This window comes from Micropterus salmoides, unplaced genomic scaffold (assembly GCF_014851395.1).
Source record: "Micropterus salmoides isolate LMB-PRFRI ecotype aquatic unplaced genomic scaffold, ASM1485139v1 Ms_hic_scaffold_6, whole genome shotgun sequence".
Classification (NCBI taxonomy): Eukaryota; Metazoa; Chordata; class Actinopteri; order Centrarchiformes; family Centrarchidae; genus Micropterus; species Micropterus salmoides.
Genome location: NW_024044348.1, coordinates 18,377,428 through 18,399,065, shown reverse-complemented (window position 1 = coordinate 18,399,065; position 21,638 = coordinate 18,377,428). Strand labels below are relative to the sequence as shown.

The 21,638-nt window shown below is 39.8% G+C and overlaps 1 protein-coding gene across 1 annotated transcript in view; it reads right to left on the bottom strand.

Annotated features, from left to right (window-relative positions):
• Positions 1–21,638, bottom strand: part of sox6 (SRY-box transcription factor 6) — a 127,304-nt gene that overhangs the window by 102,731 nt on the left and 2,935 nt on the right. Inside the window, 1 exon segment of the mRNA XM_038701185.1 lies at positions 4,446–4,515. The gene's annotated coding sequence lies outside the window, so the exon portion shown is untranslated.

Sequence of the window (21,638 nt, the reverse complement as noted above, 5' to 3'; positions counted from 1 at the left end):
CTTCTAAATTCTCACTTTTTTTTTTTATAGATCTACTAAGGATTTATCTAATAAACAACATTTATTTATTTTACATTTTTAACCCTTAAACATTAAGCATAATATCATTGTATCAGAACATCTCTGCCAGTAGTATCCCTATGCAAAGTGATAAGCTAAAGACTGCCTGATGACAGTCTAATTAAATAAGCCTTTCAGTGCTCTCAGTGGAGCAGTGGGATGTGTGAAAAGGTACTGTTGGTTCAAGAGGAGGGAGATCCAGAGAGGGGGAAAAGCTGTCCAAGCAATCCCAACATCCCAGCAGGCAGCTTTACGCCAACTCAACACCAACTCACATGAAATATGGTGATACCTGGTCCAGCACGTGTCCACACATGCTGACATAAATGCATTTACACCTTCAGTGTAGTACACACACATGCACACACAGAGACACCTTATGTTACCTTTGTTAATGGCAATAGTGTCCCATTGACCGCCTCCCCCAATCCCCTAACCTACACACACACATGTGGGTTTGCACACCTCAGTCAGAGCTGCCAGATGAGTAGTGAATTAATTTGTGTGAGCCACTCCAACATTAAGAAGGTGTGTTGAAAGGTGTCTTCTCATGTTTCAAATTAAACGCGCTGCTGGTCAGCATTAGCACCTCGCCACACGTCGGCAACTGACACTTAGGGGGGCCGGGGGGATGGGAGGAAGGAGGGGAGCCCATCCGCCGTTCACACTGGAATAATTAGAACATGTCAGGAAGAATTAATTTCCTCATTTTTCAAAAGGATACACAGAAATTACCATGTTATTATATGACAGGGTCCCTGGGAGGATTGGATTAAATTTGATTTCTTGCGCAGCCCACACAACAAATTAAAGTCATAAATAAGATGGAAAGAAGCGGGGCACAGAGCATATGTTTATGGCAATGAGTGAAGCCAAGGGACCAGAAACAACTATCTTCATTTCATTTTATTTAAATCAGGCCGACACCGTGTGTCTGAATGACAGCAGTTGCTAATGGGTCGAGATTAGAGGCTCCTTGATATTAACACAGAGATCAAACAATTTCAGCTAAAAAGCGATGGAGCATACAGTGTGTATGCTACTAGATAAGACTATTCTGCACAGAATGACCTGCTATTGCTTGATCTAGGTCTAGGTCCGCTGATTTCTGACTTATATTTATTCAGCTTTTCTGTTAAATATCACACATGCCACAGACAGAATACGGAGTGTTACACTCATCAGTCTGTTTGAGAGTTGTAGGTAACAGAGTAACAACATTTAACCCTGTCGATGTCAGTCAAACCTTATTCATTTTGGAGTCAACAGAAAGTTAATGGCTGAATTTGCTATAGTGAGTGGCATTCTGATTGATAAATGACCCAAATGCTGAGTTTAAAATCAACAGCAACTCATTCCATATACAATGTTTAGCTTTGTATCTGTAATAAAAACAGATTATCCTACATATTGTATGCTTTCTCATAGAGGATTAAAGGAAAAAACAAAGCTTCTCAAAATAGGAATAAATTGATTTTCTACTTAGGATGAGACACATCTAAATTTAAAGAGCATATTCAGATGACCCAATCTCACAAAACTGGACACCATCTCTTTTCTTGGGGCTCAGATTATACTTGTTAGCTTACTGTTACTTGTTGGCTTAATTTAATACTGGCTTGCCTGGGAAGAGTTTTTCAACTCTTTCAAAATGGGCCGTCATTAGATTCTAGCACTCCCCTGGGCACCACAAACTTTAGATAATTTGCGAATCAATTAACTGGCTACTCTCAACGCAACAGGGATTTCACACTCCAGGGTCGTGGTGCATTATCAGTTGGAGACGATTCATGGTTGTTTCGGAGAAAAGTTCATGGTTGAAATCATTAATTCATTTTACCAGACTTTTAGTTATGCATTACTTTCCACAGCTGGGGTAGCAAGAAGATTAATGGCATGTTCTTTGGTCCTGTTTTCTGGAGTATATAGCTACTAGGTGAAACTCTGTCCTACAATACAAGGGAACATACCTTGAGAAGCAGGACAGCAGCCAAGTCCATATTAGGTTTTCATATTATTCTTCTGAGGATAAAATAAAGTCCATCAAACCTTCAAATAATAATAATAATAATCTCAGAGATTAAGTCCTTTTCATGAGATTAAATATAGACCATACATAATCACCAACTGTAAAGAGAGTCCAGACAACACCCCTCCTAATCAAATTGCCAACACTTAAAGTATATTTTAGTTTAAGCACTTCAAAATGAGGTCACTCGTGAGTAATACATATTAATTGAATGCAGAGTTTAAAAAGATGGATAAAGTTCAGGCGGGCTTTCCACATTCTTGACAGGTAATGACATGTGCAACAATTAGTTTTTCAAATTTGTACTGGGATCCTCTGAAGTAATTGAGGCTGATGAAATTAAAATCATAGTCAGGCAGTCTTTGTCAAGCAGTCTCTGTTCAGCATCAGGTTGACCATAATCACTGCAGGGTCAGTGGACTGAAGAGGCCCATTTGATAAATAATAGATGAAGAATAACCATTCAAAGGTTATTCATTTTCATTTTATGGTGAAGGGCTGTTTATTTAATTTCTGCCAGAATGGTCTCCCCTGTATCCTCCCCTTGAGTGGTGCCATCGATAGTGGGCTGAGAGCTGTGAGACCGTGTGGCTGTTGCTTATTAGATAAATGGCACATGCTAACACAGTGTATCTTGCCTATTCTGATGGTATAACATATCATCAGGTGTTTCCAAATGAGATTGCATGAGTGTAATTAAACTTGTTCTATAAGCACTCCAGACACAAACTAAATTACGTCCTGTCATGTTTTGAGATTAATTAAACCTGTAAGTCAAAGGATCTAGATTACAGATTGTATGATGATCCAACATAACGTCTCAGAAGTGGGATGGTAATGGGTAGTGGGATGCTAGCCCACAAGGACGTCGTGCCGTATTGCCTTTTATTATTTTACAAGCATATCTAGCACTGGCTCAAGTGTTGCGTTGTTTTTGCTGCGTGAGGATAATTTTCTCTCTCACTGATTCACTATAAACCATGTTAACTCTCTTAGGTTCCTATGGATCCTACTGTAGGTGAAGGCAGAAAAAAAAGTCGCTCCATGGTTCCTAAACCTAATACATAAGTAGCCTATGTTGTATTATTATAAAACATCTGGTATCTCAAATTAAAGTTTCAAAAGACATTTACATTTAAATATGTACTGTACATGTTCCAAACCAAAACTGGCATATGCTCAGTGGAGTATATCTATTTTGTGTTTGTGTTTTATGTTGCCCCTGTCGGTTTTTAATATATTTATTATGTGCAGTGATGTATTTTATTTGATGTAATAACTTTGTCTGACTAAATTGATGCTGTTTATGTTCATCAGGCCACTCTATATGACTGACTGTCACTGTATGACCATTTTACGAGTTGAAGCCATTCACAACAAACTTCACAGAACTAGCATGCAGCAGCAGAGAGAGCTCGCTGCTAGACAGGTGCATACTCATCTGAGCAGAAGACAGTGTGTGACGTGAAACGGCATGATTAAACAATGGTAAATGGCCATGAACTTTGAATTCAGAGAGACATTTTCACTGCTGTTATTGAAGAGCTTCTCAGCCACATTAATATGAATCCCATGATATCTCCAACTGACATTTGGAAGAAGAGAATATCAACTAAGTACCTCGCCTTTATTTGCTTAATATCTAAGATACATTTTTATTAGAAAACCTGCATGAGCAGCAGCTGAGCAAAGATTGTTACAGTAAAATTTTTATTGATTCAGAGAGGACTGTAGTATTTTCTATTCTGTTTTTTGAAAGCAAAATGAGCATTTCCTAGCAACTGTCCTACTGTATTGCTTTGAAAATCTTCACTTACATCCCTTTTAAACCAAACTGGGCTAAATATAGTTCTGATACTGTTTTGGTATAAAAACGATGAATATGCGTTGCTATAGTACCTACAGGATAAGTATGCAGTTGTTAGTATGCATTAACCTTTCATAATAAGACCAAATAAAGTTTGTTCCAAACTATTTTAATTTAATTAAAATAGGCTCACGTTTCTAGTTTGTCTGATTTGACTTTAAAATCACAACTCCCACACAAGTGGATCATATCACACAAGGAGCAATACAATGTGAAAAAGGAGAAATAAAAAAAAAAAAGAATCCTGAGTATCCACAACACAATATTAAGGCAAAGCAAAATGCAAGACAAATAAGTTGGAGGATCTAATGTTTAAAAAGGTCTGTCAGGAAGGTTGGGGCTGTATAACTGTCTAATTGTGCATACATTGTGTGCCTATCCAATTGTCCACCTCATTTGATGCAGGTGTTCAGTGTGGGTGAAAGACGGCAGGGGTGTATGAGACATGTGGCAAGACAGAAAAAGCTGAAGAGGCAAATTGATACTTACAAAAACTGAAAGACTCAATCCCCAGCTTCCAGCGATCACTGGTTGGCTGATTTTGAATTCATGTAAAAACCTGAAATGTAAGCAAAAAGAAGACAGAAAAAGCTATTTGTGTGTCCTTGAATGCAGCATATTCAATATATAAATATATTGCATTTGATTGAAATTCCACAAAAAATAAAGCATTTAAATATTGTTGAGTATAAATAACTTTCATTTGATAAAAACCACCAGTGAGCATGGCTAAAATCAACAAGAGTCTGATAACTGTATTTACCTGTATCTGAACAAATAGAGACAGAACAAGTGGAAGAGAATTGGGTCCATAGTGACTGTTGGCTGAGGGTCAGAGTCTCCACCGCTGAGCTACTGTAAGACAGCTTTGTTAGTGCCTGACCTCCAGTCCTCACAGCTGTCACCAATGGGAATCCATCCTAGACAATATTTAAAATCTACTTCTCTGCTACCTTATTAATCTGTCTTCCAGTCGACAGATTCTGCTAATAAACAGCTTTCATATAAAGCAGTTGTTTTATTTCATTTAGCTTTCTTCCTCCAAGCACTGCCTGCTAATGATTTATTTAGGGGCCATGCTCCGTTAGTTTCAGCATTTCTGTTGAAGTGCTGCAACTTAAGAGCTTTGTTAGAGAATGCGCAAATAACCAGAAAACTCCAGTACAGTATGAGCGCATACAGTTTTAGGCATCATCCTAGCCAATTTCCAACTTATACGCACACACAGTTAAGAAGTAGTGACAACTGAGAGAAAACAACTCAGACCATTTAGCTTCAGGGATGAAAATTCTGTAAGCTCATTCATGTTCATTTTCTCACATTATCTTGTGTTTCACAATAAGCCAAGATCTCATTACCAGCTGATTTATACAATTAGTCCGCCTCAACACTGCCAATTAAACAAGGCCAAGGATTTTTAAGGTCATGCTTAACTGATCTGTCACTAATTTGCACTATTGCACCTCAGTCTCCCATCGCCAGGGCCAATAAGCCACCAACAACCATACCAGATAAACGTACCGACTTCCACTGCATTGTTGTCAGAGCACAGAACAGAGTCTGATACGTGGGAGGCTGGAGGGCTAACAGAATGAGCCAGATAAAGGCAAGAGTTGCAGACGGGTCTGAATGTGGTAGCCTTGAGGCTGGATGTGACAGTGGGGTAGAGGGGACCCCGGTGACCCCAGCTGAATGGAAAGCTGCTACATGAATAGCACCTCCGATTTTAAAGTCTACTCCTGTCTCTCAAATGATGCTAAACACACACTATTTTAATGTTCTAAACTATGCTCCATGCAGCTGCAACCACTCACTCCTGTATTCTCACACACACACGCACACACACACACACAATTACCTTATATTAGCAGCCATTCAGTCTACATAACAATCCCTGCCTGCTGGATAAACCACATATTACATGGATGGTAATTCAATAAAACAGTCTTTGTCAAACATGTGGCTATAGGCTTAATTCCTGTTGTGTCTAAAAAATGAGAGCTCTTATAATTACAGAGTAGACATTAAGAAACCTTTGAATTCATAATCTGATGTTAAGAGAACAATGAGGTATGTAATAAAGGGGGGAAATGTATTCTTTATTCATTGGTTATTTAAGTTAATTATTTGTCTGAGAAAAAAACAAAAGAATTTCATAATTGCAAATAATGAGCAAATCCAAATGATATTATAATGAAGAAAATGTAGTAATCCCTGTGGTGTATTAAGAGTCGGTGTCAACTGGCCTATTGTAGCTGCATGTGACAGCTTTTTTCCTGCTGTGAATTAGACCTAGAGGCAGGGAACATCCATTCCTAATTAGAGGGACTTATTAAAAACAATTCCACAACCCCCAATCTAAATTATTTGTTTCACCACATTTTTATAAACAAATTGTCAACACACTTCACCGGTATATTTTCTATACATGTTTTTTTTAGTTAGAGACAGAAACTGTTATGGTGAGAGGATGAGATGTCTTGTAAATGTGGCCCCATTAAGCCGCAAGTGAACAGTCAGAGTGAAGACCAAAGACTTATTTTTCTGTTAAAATAATTTCACTACACTAGAAATACGAGAAGTTTAGCTGTCAGATACAAAAATCCAAACAGCCCGATGGAGCTTACATCAAAGGAGCAGAAACAGAGAGCTCACAGCTACCTGTGGCATTTCTGTCAAAGAGTGGCCTTTTCTCTAGCTTTGGCTGGTCATAGCTACCTCTCTCTCTCTCACACACACACACAAAATAAATACATGAAAATGCAAACATGCACACACACTCAAGTTGCCACAACAGCTTTCGTATGCAGCGAAGCAGAGTAGAAAATTATAGCATCATTTCCAGTGCTGAAATTTTGTCAGGGAATAGACACAGACAAACACACACACTCATAGTCTTTCGGTACCTAAACTAAGTGAGCTGCCCCTGATTCACACTGGTTTGAAAATCCAGAAATGTAGTTCACACACACAAACACTCTGACACACATTTATGCAATTTGTTTGGGCACAACACTAGATCGAAATTCCACATTTCAGCAATGTCACTGTGGATAAGATATAAGGCTAACCATTCACTCACTGAAGCCTCCCACGTAGAAACCGCTCATGTATTGCTATATTACACATCAAACATACTGCATGCCTGCTGGAATTGCCATTGGAACTAAAGCCTCTTATACAGTACGTGAAGGAAACCAGTTTTACTATCTCAGCTCAGAAACATTTACTTTCTAATCAAATGAACCTTCAAATTCCCCACGTGTTCATGTACGGTGTGTGCTGCGCTTGATTTAATTTTCCCTGACCAACAGTAAGAGTTGTGTTTTTCAACAATTGTGTAACAGTGGCTCAGTATCAATAGACATACATCACCACAACTGTTTATAGCACAGAGGAGACCAACCACTACATGTATTGTATTAAAACTACTGAATGTGGGACATGTTTAAATTGGGTGTGTGTATGTTTACGTGCCTGCATGTATGTAAATGTACATTTCACCATGTGTAGTTTTGTGTGGATATGCATGAGGCAAGTAGAAACTTGTGCTTCAACTTCTGTTTGGAATTCATCCAGATCTGCAACATGTTAAAAATAAAAAATCCTCCCAATCCTCCGTTCCAAATCCTCACTCTCTCCTGCGTCCAAACACACTAAAGTAGGAATTCTGCCGAGTTAGTTATTTTGACAATAGAGGTAATCTATGCCATCAGCAGGCTGCTCCCTACCTGGATGCTGTGTGGTTATCTCTGCAGAAGCAGCAGCCACACAGTCAGTCAGGCCGGGGACTGCATGGGGGAGTTTGGGATGCAATAAGGTGGGGCTATAACAGTGGTCCCATGGGAAATAGGGAAATGGGAGGGAGAGGAGGGGTGGAGGGCGAAGGGGTGAAGCACAGAACACTCTGCCACAGAAGTGTCTGATATAGTAATTGAACATGTGATTGTCTGTTAAATATCCAGTTCTATACAGTCTATCCTCTCTGCAGTAGCATCATCTGTGAAATATGAAACGACAGCTTCCATGCAGTGAGTAATCGCTTGAGCTGGAAATGAGAGGACATTGATGGTCAGGAATACAGCTAGTGTTCATGTAGACTGTGGAGAGTTTGGCACAGATCATTTTAAGGAGGTTGTATTTGTTTAGTCGTCGTTAGCTCATAAATGTATTCACTTCCTACTGGTGAGGTAAACTTTAGACAGCCATGGACGAAAAAATAAAAAGTCCAGTGCCGTGCTATTAGACAGACAAGCTGTACTTCAACCAGTGATCTACCATATCATTGAGTTATTTGGTGTTGGAAACAGGTCAATCATGTGCAAACAGCTGTTTCATGCTCCAGCACACCGTTAACTGTCACAGCCTTACAAATCTGTCTTTTCATCTTTACCCTCTGTCTCTCTCAAACTGCCCTTTTCTGTCTCTGGCTGAGCCTGTCCTGACACTGAACTATGGCAGACTAGACACTCACAAAAATGTCTAGCACCAACGTGTCAGGAATGGCTACCAGAGTGTCACCCCAGTTAAAATATCTTTGTTGAGAGTAAAACAGTGACCTGTATTTTGGCAGAGCTGAAGCGCAATAGTGTCAGATAAAGAGGAAAAATATGTCCACCCTTGAACAGCAGCTATTCAACCCAGAGTTTGTCACAAGAAATAGCCTGATACAGATACAGTGCTGTGGCTGAAGGAGGCTTTCGTGCGCTGCACAGGCAAATGCATTATGTGTCATTTCCTCTGCGTCAAATAACAAGAATAAAAGTCTATTTACTGAGCAACTGGGTTGAGGCAGGGTGAAGGGAGAGAAACGACCAGCAAATAGAATGTTTTCCTCCGTGGTGGACGGCATTCAGTCCCCAGTGCTCCTAACAGGCGGGCATGCAACCTATCAATTCTCTTTGATTCCCTCTCACATATTCTTCACTCCAAAGACTATAAAGACAGAGAACACAGAATATGCTTGTCTTTTTGCACACTGATGAGACCTTTTTTCTTAACTTCCAAGATAGACACATATATTTTCTCCTCCCCCACTTTCTCTGTTCATTTCTTGCTTAGTGTGGGGTTTGTGTATTTGTCTATGTTGTGGGGGAGGGATATGAAAACAAGTCTCTCCCTCTCTCGCAGGTAATGTGTTTATTTTCCAGGACCCATCTTCTAGTTTACTGCGTGGTGGCGTTTCTCCCCTCTTATCGCCTGGCCCTCACGGGGCACTTTAGCCCCTCAAATCCTGTTCACCACATACTGGTTTTAGAATCTGTGAAATGAGTGCTAGAGAAGCGTGGCCACAATGTCTGCCTGTGTTGCTACTGGACTCAAATGGGCTTGGTGCTTTTTTGTCCTGGGAGATGCATAAATGGAAGTTTTTAACACCTCAAAGGAGGCTGGGCCTTTGTGGAGCCACACTAGAGAAGCCTGCCAGTCTCCCGAGGAGGCAGACACACTGAGTGCTGCAGGACAAAGAGCTAGAGGAGCAGAATCAGCAGGGGCATCACTCTGCTTTGGGCACCAAGCAGACACACTTATGTACACCCACATATACTGTATAACTGCACTTACATACAGAGTGTTCATATGAACACATGCAGTCACACACGAACATTAAAAAAGGTTGGATCTCAAATACCTGTAAACACAATATCAAATATCAAAAGGAGATATGTCAAATATACCATAGAAGTTTTATTGTATTTCAAATCTGTTAAATTAACCAACAGCAAATTCCTACACCTTTTATCCATCTCAGCCTGCAGCAGGAACCAAAGAATACAACATAATTCATCTGAATATAAACACTGTATTACCACCAGTTAAAATACAATATACCGTAAATAGATTCATGTGTGATTGTACAAACACGCTCAATAAAAAATGACAAATACAACCAGCACAACAAATACCGCTGTATCCTACTTATTGATTTCAGCTCCACTGTGAAAATAATTTCCTCATTTCCATTCCAATTTTCCTTATTGAAAATTCTTTTTTTATTCCAGAGTACAGCCCAACAGCTGGCATTTACAATCAGTCTTTATGCTGTTTAGATGTCTACAATAAGCATTTAGATGCAAATATCTCTGCCTTGTACAAAGGAGTTGCAACTTCTGTCAGAAGCAACATAATCAACCTGCAATTGTCTCCTGGCTCCAAGTGGTTTCCAGTGACAAGGCCTAAGCCGTAAGCATCTGTATTCAAATGATTCCCTATTTCAGGCACGGTTTAGTGTGGATATTTTCCAACAGTACTGCACTGAAAATCAATCACATGGTGAATTAAACCAGAAAGGAAACAACTGATCCATAAATGATCAGGTTACAACAAGCCATTGGTGTCCGCAAATTATTCAGTGTTTTTCTTGTTTGAGGAGAAGCAGGGATATTTGATAGTGGCCTTTTCCACCGATGACTTGTATTACTGTCACATTTTTCTATTTGCAAAGGCAGACTTAAGTTGACAAATAATTATTTTAATGGTGAGCTCAGCACAATGCAGGCAGACAACTTTAACTAAGGACATATGTGAGCATGTAACAGAGTAAATAAAGTCTTAAATGGATGGTAGTGTTCTCAGAAAAGGACAGACTACAGTTAAACATTCATATTCCATATTGGAAACAACTTTATATTTATGTAACATGTAACTCTACATCATATAGCATACAGCATATCATTGCATGTTTCTCTGCATCCCGCTAAAAACTGATCAAATTTTTAGTCCTTCTCTGGTGGAATACTAAAGCAAATGAATGACAGACACAAGGAAGCAGCCACAGAGGATAATTCAATTTATAAAAAAAAGCTGAATTACATATATTCATCATCATATTTAAAAAAGCCATTACTTTAGCATATATGGCCATGGTGTAAATCTAGTACTGATGGGGGCATATGTTTGTTTTGGCTCCACTGGCCCCTGTATTGCCGTTTTAACAATTAACATTATAAGCTCTATTTTTTCCTTTTTATTTACAGTTGCAGAGGTCATTTGTCTTTTTCTGAAACCCACAATTAATAGCAGCGTTTGCAAATGCAAATGAATCCATTTAGGAGGAGGGAAAATGATCAGTTTGAGAATATTTCTGCCTTCTTAATCTTCTTAAGAGGGAAATGATTTAAAAGGAGGACACAAATCTCCAGTGACATGGCAGGAACTGTAGGGCACTTTCCTCTCTAACCCCCCCCCAACCCGTTCTCCCCCTTTCTCATCTCACTCATGTCCCTCCCGCCCCCCATCCCCATTTCTCTCTCCTCCTAATTTACCTCTCCCCCCTTGTTGCCCTGTAGGGGTGGAAGGGCCAGGAGTAAGGGACAGGGAGCTGAGAGCAGGGCTCTACTTGGCTTGTCCCTCCAGAGGAAACAAATGTAGTGTTTGAGCCACTGATCACTGGTATAATTGAGTTTAACACTCCTTTTCTGGATTAAAAAAAGAGCCTTTGAAATGAAAGCTCAAATTACCTCTACAGTCAGGCAATAAATAAGTCAAATAAGGTAAGAGGTTCCTGCCAGCATATGTTAGTTGCAAATTTAATTAGAGGAAAAACAGGAGGGTCTTCCATTCCATACTGCATTGAACAAAAGCAGAGTTGGGGGTCCCAGTTGTACATCAAATTTATTAATCTATTTCAATCATTACTTTATTAATCTCATCATTTAAAGTCATATTTCACAGAGCATGATTCCAACTTGGTGCTATTGTATTAACACCCTATCATTTCAAATGTACAGCCATAATGTTACCGAGATATTGAAAGTAATTTTACAAATAATCAAATTGCATGGGGGGAAAAACTTTCTTAGAGTCTGGATAACATTTTTGGCCATTAGTCTCCACACTTTTTAAATGCGTGATTTTTTTTTCCAATTATATAAGGTATCCTGTGGGCCCATTGTCCATTGATTGCAGTTCAAGGAAAGAAAATGTGCCTAAAGTAAGTGCAGTCTGGACTGGAGGCACAGAAGGTGGCCGAGAAATGCACAGAACAAGGGAAAGAGAGAGGGAGAGACAACACTGTTCTACACCCAACTTGCTACAATGTGGCCTTTGTGACATAATGCACTCTGCACAGCAGATTGTGGAAAATAATCCAAAATTTACTGGTTCGCATATCCAGCAATAACAACTGACATCACAACCTGTACCATATATCCCATGTTTCTGGGCACATTTTAGATTTAGTGGAGAATGAGGGGGGTAAGAAAAACATCGTCAAGCAGTTATTATATTCCCATCATGTCCTGGGAGCCCATTACAGCATGGCATAAGCAACGGTAAAACTGAGAAACTCAGCAGGCTGAGGCTACAGGCAGAGGGCTGGGGAGCACTTAGACTCACAGTACAAACCTACTGCACACTGCACGCTGGAGAAAGAAGTAGTTCAAACAAACACTTTGCACCTACAGATTATGTGTATTTAAATTCTGGTAGTCATTAAGGTTATTTTTTTTCCCCTTGAAGTGTTTAGTTGGCTTCTGTGTGCTACCATTAGTGTTAGGCCATGCACCTTAAAGTGTCTTTGCAGAACTTATAAAAAAGAAAAGCAGAAGAAAGAGGCTCTTTAGTGTGGCTTTTCAGACAATAGTAACATCAGGTTGGTGCTAACTGTGCTGAAAGCACGACAGGTGGGTCACATGAAAGATCACTATGTTTTTCTCACTTGCCCAACACATGTTTCTTATTATTCTATAAGAAAAACTGACATTGCTCCAAGCAAAAGAGAGAAGGCCCTCCATGGCCACTTCCACTCACCGCAAACTACTTTTCAACTGTATCTTACATTACATGTGAGTATACATTTTGAAATCGAGTATGCTTTGAACATTCCATTGGGACAAAATGAAAATGTAGATAGATTAAATTGCGTGTCCAAACATGCAATAAGTGCTGCAAAGTATGATCTGTGTAACAAAAGAAAAGAAAAAGATTTTTTTTTCTCTAAATTTAACAGATTTCAATTGAATGGGTCAAGCAGACATTTAAATAAAACTGGCAGACTGGTTCCCACAGCCTTAAGAAATGTTAAAATGTATACTGAATAAAACATAAATAAATGTGCTGAAATACCTTCCAACCAGCTAAAAAAAAAAGCAGCTGTACCATTTCAATTTTTAAATGGCAAAATTAAATTGTGTGTGTGTGTGCATGTACATGTGCTTGTGTCTGTGCATGTATGTGTCCATATATCCACGTGTGTGCATGCCTGCTCTCCACAACAGGCCCCTAAACGTGGTTTTGGGCAGACTGTGGCCTAACAGTAAAATGTTGAAATTGGAAAAAATATTACTCTTCTTTCTCTTGAATAGCCGAGAGATAAGCACCCTTTAGCAATGAAGCCAGTGGAGTTTAAGCTTATTATGAATACCTCTCAGAGCGCAGAAGCATGTACTGTAGAAATCAAAGGGAGTAATAGGCAGGTAAGCCTGTGTCATTTTAAGGAGGAAGTCAGTTGTGAAATTGTAAAATCGCAAGGCCCTGCTGACAATCTCCTGCCCTCAGAACACTCCCATAAATGATTTCTAATGGCAGTGGCTATCACATATCTGAAAAAGTCAGAAGTTTGTGAGGCGAAAAGAATGAAACTCCAATGCTAACCTCTCCATTGATGGAGACTAATAATAATAAGACCATTTATCTCTTTGATTAAACAGCACCTACTCTGAAGTTCACAAGAATGTGTGATTCTTTACAAGGGCCCTAAGCTTCCCGAAGCAGACCTGGCTTTACAGAACATTCCTCATGGTTTCATGTTCAATTGGCTGTGAAAGTACACAGCATAACTCCTACATGCCGGGCTGAAACCATCAAAAAAAAAATACAACAAAATGAGGTCATCCTCCTTTTTTTTAATAATGAAGAGCTGCTCCTTAAGTTCCATAATTTCTACATGAAGAAAGTTCACGTATAGTCACAAAAAACATCAGCTGTAGGGTCATAGTAGCATGGTTGTTTGTGCATTTTCTGCCTAATAGCTTAAGTTGTAAAGCTCCTCTGCTGTAAAGATCATAACACTACTGCTCCGAGGTAGCCCAGACTCTGTAGTCCTTGCGTGCTCGACAAAGGCATACACACACACACACACACACACACAGGCTAATACATACTGTGCTTTTTCTCCTCTGAATATTCATCCATGTTTCCACATCATCTGCAGGTCTCCTAATCACAGTCACTTCCCCTTTAATCACAGGGCTCTAATTAGGTCCTAATAAACCATTTTGCCATCCTCTTGGAGCGCCTCTGTGTCACTCACACATCAAACCAAGAAATACTATATTAAGGGGCTGTCAACCTCAAAGCAAAGCTCCTTCAGCAGCAGTGATACAGATACTGCAGGCACACCCTCTTACACTAATTGAAATTATCGAAAGCTCCGCTTACATGTGACACTTGGCCATGTCTGAAACCATGGCCTGAAGTACAGCAGTCAAAAGCATGACGGTTGTGCCAGCACTGAGGCTCTACTGGATTCTCTGATGTCGGGTAATTGTTTAAACCTGAGTGGATATGGCACAAGGCCTCATGCTCCCTGTTCTGCCAAGAGAGGGAAAAATGTTCTCACTAGCACTTTTCTCCTCTGTTTCTTCTATTCTAATTCAGTCCAGCATGAGCTTCAGAGAAAGCCTCAATGATTCCATGTTCGTCTTGAAGAACCAGTGTTGGGGATGATGATGATCACTGACCACAAGTTGATAATGATGACTGTTTAATTAGAAGCCTTTCTTTGGCCTGGCCACAACCCAAACTCCTCCACCCTGCAGATGGTAACCAATAAATTTAGCTTTGCTGAGGATGAGGAGGAACATTGTACCTCCCCAGTTTACCCTCAACACCACCCCTAACCAAGGACATAAAGCCTTTCTCCTTGCTAACTCAAAAAACGCAACCATAGCCCTGCTGCGTGTGCCTATGTGCGGGCAAGCATCTGACTGTAAAGTCCAACCATGTCTTCTACAGCCTATGTTCATATGCATCTAATTTGCAATTGGTAATATGTTTTCAAGGAAAGGTAAGGCCATCAGATTACATATTTTATTTTTATTCCATCTTTTTGGGAGATTTTTCAGTTTTTTTATTAACATAATACCTTAATATAGAACATTGCTGCAAAGTTTAATTGTAAATGTTTTTCTTTTTTTACCTAGAATATCAACTCCTTGCAACTAAAGCATAATTACATTTTATGGTTATGTTTAGGCAACTCAAAGCACTTGGTTGGAGTTAGGGAAACACTGTGGTCATGGTCAGTACATTATGGTTACGGTTGGGAAACTAAAACACTTCGTTAAGGTTGGCAGCTATATCACGACCATGGTAAATATTTTTTTAAAAGTCAACTGTGATGGGATTCAAACCCCAGTATCCAGCTTAGATGTTATGTGCCTGGCCATCAACCCCGACCTCCTCCTCCCGATGACTTTACACTGCGGTATAAGAATGTATCTGTGCGAACAAGCTTTGACAGCGAACGTAAATCGCTATTGCAAATTAGTTGCATATGAACATAATATGTAGGAGAGAGGGCTTACTGGTATATATTTGTATGTTGTCTGCAGGGGCATTTATTGTGGTCATAAAATATTTCAGCAAAAGCAAAAGATGATGAAGACATTTTTGGTCTTTAATACTTGTTCGATGTCGTTCCACTCTCCTCAGCTAAGTTTTAGTAGGTTTTACAGACTGTCCTGTTTAGTGGAAAAAAGAAAGTGTTACTGTTCTTCAGACAGGACAACCCCTCCCATCTTCCTTTGGTCCCCCTCAGCCCAGTCCTCACCCACCTCCTGTCAATCATCCTCCCTTGGACAAGCCTCCTCCCGTAGTGCCTGGCAGAAACAACACTGTGTGTGTGTGTGTGTGTGTGTGTGTGTGTGTGTGTGTGTGTGTGTGTGTGTGTGTATATTGTATGTGGGCGGGTGGCGTGTGCCAGAGTGGCTATCCCCTCAGATTGTCAAAGAGGCTTATGGGAAATTTACTGCAAGGGCCAAACCACAGGCTTTCTCTATCATTTCAGCAGATTTCTCTTTTTTAGTTCCATTCAAGAAAGTGATTATCACAGAAGGCACTTTCTTTATTCTTTGAGCTCTGAGTCGGGCTTTCCTCGCTTTCCTCGCTGTAGCTACTCTTTGCTTATAAAATGTGCAGTTGAGCCAATCAGGCATTTCTTAAGTGTCACTTTAGACTGGGCAAAATGTTCCCACTGCCTTCAACAGTTGTTTCTACAGCATGTGTGTTAATTCATGGACACTCAAAGAACGAGCAGATGACTGTTAATTAAAATTCGTTTTTTTTTAAGTTGAGAGTTCAAATTTTCCAACATTACTGTCTCTTTTATGGTTATAATATGGTACAAGTAGGCAGAGTGATAACATTCCTTCTCACCATGTACCAGCACTGGTGAGTGTAGGAAACGTGCCATTTGCAAACAAATGAAAGGGAAAAAGTCACATCGCTGCAATTACAGCATATATTCCCACCCAACAGGAATTCTCAACCACCTTGACAATACAAGATTTCCCCCTTGAAAACTTCCCTATGTGCAAGTCAGGAGAAAAATCTGTTTCTTAGACTAAAGGAGACAAAGTTTGATCTGCTTATACATATCAGAAGGGTCTGACGCAACACAAACACTAACATCATTATCAGAGTCTTCAGTCTCAGAAAATCTGCTCTTAGTCCATCTTTTCACCAACAGGGTCTAAACACCTCCTTTTACAGAGACGGAGAGAGAAATCGAGAGAGAGCGAGAAAGCGCTTGTGGTCTGGTCTGTCGAAGCCATTTTCTCATAATGCACATGGGCAAAGCCTTGTAACACATCCAAGTCAGTGTAAAAAGAAATTATTCAGAAAGGAAACAAAAGACCTGGGCAGGGAGAGATGCTATGGTTAACTTCATCAAAACTTTAGCCACAAGACCCTTTCCATCTATTCCCCCACCCTCCCTCTTTGTCACTTTGATTTATTTTTGGCATCATACATTAGCATTTTCCAAAGGAAAAACTGTTGGGAATCTGATTTCTGGCTCAATACGTCCTTTCTTTTCCATAACTTTCTCGCCTGTTTTAGATGTCACAGTAGCTGCTCCATGATGCAAGTGGTTGATCAGCATTTGTTTCCATCCAAGAGGGCTGACACACACTATCTGGAGGTACTTGAAATTCAGCAGCAGCAAAGACAAAGTGTGTTGTTGATTTGAGGCATGTGTTCAAAACTGTAATGAAATCAACAGTTTTCAGTCAGGTTTTAATCCATATTTCAAATTATTGTAAATATGCAAGTGATGGTGTCACCTGTAATTACATAATGTAGGTTTTCTTAGTCAAGTTTTTGGTATCGTATTTATATTCATACTGGAAAAATAATCTGGACCAGCCTTCAGCATCATTATGGTAAAACTGCTCATCACGGCCATGTTACTTCAGTGCATGCTAAATAAGACAACACACAATCATGTGTTCAAATAAATATCCATCTAGAGTGTGTGCACACATCCACAAATACACACGATGTACGAGCACACACAAATACGCACACAAAAACTATTTGCCAACAAAACAGCTCCCAGCATCCTAAAGGCTGGACCACAGAGTAAAGAAGCCAGATTGGCTGGTTTAGTCACAACTATGTAGCATATTTTACATCTCATGTCAGATCAAGCTGGCAGATACCTAGCCGGCTTTCACCCTACACCAACTGGATAATGTCTAAAAGCTTTTACAAATAGTGGAGACCTGTGTAACTTGGATCAAAAATAACTACTGCTGTCTAAGACTATGGAGTATATAAACTTTTAAGAAGCTGGATCAGTTATATTTTCAATCACAAAGGGTAAATGACTACAACCTTGCAAATCATCTGCAACCCTAAATGTAATTAGTGTGTGATTTTTTTTTTTTTTACTGCAAAAGGGGTTATTGATAACAAATGAGATATTTAAATATGGTATGTGCTCCATGCCATAATTGCGCTGCTTCTCCCTTACCAGAGGGGTTTTAAGGCCTTCTTTAACATTTTTTTAATTTTTAATTTTTTTCCATTAAATCTCTCAGTGTCACAACTGCCCATGTTTGGCTCAAGAATGTTTTCAAAGAGTCCTTTAACGTTTCCTCCATGGCAGTGGCTTGCCCATGGGAAGACCTGATCCAAACACAATGGTGTGGATCACAAGGAAAATGCTTGTTGTGACGCTTTTGTGTGTGAGCAGCGCAAAAGCCCGCTAATCTCTTTTCCCTTGTTCACTCACAAGACATAATCTCAGGTCTTCAGAGCTTCTCCAATTCTAGTAGGACAGAAATCACTCGGGGCAAAAGATCACAGCTTCTTCTTCTGTCTTTTTTAAAATAATCCCAGCATTGTGCAGCAAGGTCACGCATACATACATATATAGACCGTATATCTATGAAAAGTTGATAGATTGATTAATAAGAATCAGTTCTCTGTGACGTAAATTGAAGGTTTGTGTGACTGCAGTCAGTGAAAACCGTTACTGAGTCAAAGTGAGAAAAACAATAATTAATGCACGACACTCTCAAACTGTAGCTAACAAAATGGTTGCCACAAAAGAAATGGCTTTGGATTCAAATGTCTGCAAATGAACATGGACCGACATGAGTGTTTGTTTAAAATTCAGTTTCAACCACCTGCACTCTTTTCACACAAACTGACATTTCTCAGCCTTGGTCCATATGGTGCAAGTGTGTGCGTCTGTATTTGTGTGTGTGTGTGTGTGTGTGTGTGTGCACACGCATATGTGTACTCATGCCTGTGTGAGGAAGAGAGAAAATGTGTGTGTGTATATGTGTGCACGTGTACACATATGCAGGGACTCCAAAATCCACCACATTTTAATTACTGCCCGGCTGCACTGTGTGCCTCTTTGATATGGAAATAAAGGCATCCATCTTCACACAGCCACTGTACAAATCTTCATCTGATTCATAAAAAACAATGAGCCCGAGTAATTCCTTCACCTGATTATAGTCCCAGACCTATGTCAGAAACACGCAGCCACCAAGGCCCTTCCAATTAATTCTACATATTAATGTGTGATTATTTTTTTTTTTAAATCAACAGAGGCTACTTACCATAGCCTAGACTGTTGCATTTTGAAGTCAAAGTTAATTACGCAGAACTATGCTATGGACTAAAAGAAAATGTCCAATTATTTTGAGAAAAACATTTTTGGTGGGAGAGTGAATGATACAGATCAAAATGGGCCACTTAGGTTACTTGTGCAATTAAGTTCCTGTGAAGATGCACTTTTTTTTCATCTGTAATCCTTTAATGTCAGCAATACTGTTCACTTACAGCAGCCAGAGGGATACACAGATCTAATAGAGCAGAAAAAACTGACCCTGCCCTTGTGGATGTTCAGTAAGTGTTGGCGAACATAGGTGCTATTTGTTTCTGAATAAATAATAACATGTACTCAAGTTTAATCTTTGACATCACAGGAACATGTGTTCAAAGAATAACATGTTTTTAAAAAGTCTGATTTAAAAGATAATCAGATTGTGGTAAATTAAAAGCCAAAGCTGGATGAAATTCAAAATGTAAAAGCTTGAGATTCTTTTTCAAACAGCTGGTGTATTACATTGGTGTATCAAACTGTCTCCCACTAATCTGTCTGGCTCCACTTTCTCATAGCTTTTCAGTGAAGACTGTGACTCTGTGGAGGTGATACCCCATTGTCTGCTCTTGACTCAGTTGACCACTGATTTCATCAGCGTTTCTCCTTTACGAAAAAAGTGACAATGGTGCAGACTGACAGACAATCTCCTCCTGTACGAGCACAAATCCACTTCATCCAAATCTGCGCCGTACTTACTCTCGTTAAGCCATGGACCATACGTCAAAAACCCGCTCTACCCTACAAAATGCTGCTCTGGTGTATGGAGGATGGCGAGTCCTCTGTGACTGCACGCATGCATTCATTATACATAATACTGTGCAACGCTAATCACATTGTCCCGTGAAATAAAATGGAGCATCATGACAAACGTGACATGTTACTGACTTGTCAGGAACTTCTTGTTGAAAGGGACAAATTACAAAGAAAAACCGCTATGGCATATTCCCATCAGTTTTGATCATTGTTGAAATATTCCACAGCAAATTAGATAACACTTAGATAGACAGATGTCACAGCATCTGCTGCCCCCCTCCTCCACCTTTACCAGGCCTGCTGTTGTTTACCTCTTCGCATCTTGTTTATCATCAGGTCTCAGCCGCTCCCTCCAATACCACAAAGAGAGGGAGACTAGTACCTGCGCACCCCCCCTCACCCCACCCTCTTTCTACAGCTTCGCTCTCCCTGCCCGCATCCCAGCAGCGTCCTGTCACTTGGAATAAAATAGCTGTCTTTCTGCAAAACACAGTATATAAGGAAAGACAACGCAGTATGTAAGGTCTCAGTTCAGTTATGCGGTCTAAATGACATCTGGTCGAGAGAGACAGTTGCTTTTTGGATTTTGACGTTTCAAATCAAAATCAACAGTAGTGTTTATCTGTGTAAAGAGTGAAGACATTCTCTGCAAAATATCTGGGAGAGGGAAAGTATCACTCATGCATGCACACATGCCAAGGTGTACAGGGGCTCTTTCTCTCTATCTCTCTCTCTCACACACACACACACACACACAATATAACAATGACAGTTTTACAAGAACGTAAAATTGTAAGATACGAAGAGACCGATGCTGCCTCTTCAGAACTCTGGAATGATCTACATACAGTATTGTACACATTTTTAATGCTGTTTGTAACATTGCTCTATCTACAAATGACAACACATCACTATTATTTATGATCCCATTGCAGGATTATGTCAATATAAGAATTCCCCCCCCCCCCCCTCTCCGACTGTGAAATCTGCTTATCTTTAGTTGGAATTGGTTGTAATTCTGTAAGAATTCTGTTTGGCAGGGAAACATGCTCCAGGTAAAACTGTTAATTAGCAGATTAGCAAGGCCATAAAACCTACACAAACCGGCACTTTCATTTTGCGCAACTGTGTGGTGTAAAGATAGATAATATTTGATTTTTTAGCAGGGAAAATGATGAAACACTTTACAACAACTAGCATGGATCTGCGAGCTCTACACTGATGAAGGGACTTTGGTATTTGTTCTTTTGACTACAGTCACAGTTTGTAATAAAATTCCCAGTAAACAACATCTGCTGTTAACTTGAAATGATCAGATTCACCTTCTGTGTCCAGAGTATCAACCAAAAGCATGATAATATATCACTGTGCTCATATACAAGGCAAGATGTAGAAAGAAAAGTCAAACAATATCACATAAAGCACATTTCTTTCTGAATACCTCCCACCCTCTTCCCCTCCTCCCCACCTTCTCTTCCTCTGCCTCCTGCCTTTTCTTTGATCTGTCTAATTGCTGGCACAAGAGCTTAGTTTAAAAGGAAGTCCACCTTTAGATGATGAGAACAGTTAAAAGTAGAGCTACATGTAAATTTTGTTGGTGGCACTTGGTCTAAACAAATTTTAAGATGGGCTCACATATAGCATTTATCTTCCACTCAATAAAACAAATAATAATAAAAGGCTCTAAACGCCATGTATAATAATGAGAAAAATTATACTCAGCAGCAAAGTTGCTCTTGCAACATGGGAGACATTGGACTCGGACAGAGTGCAGGATATGTTTAGACAAGCTAGGTGGCTTCCCC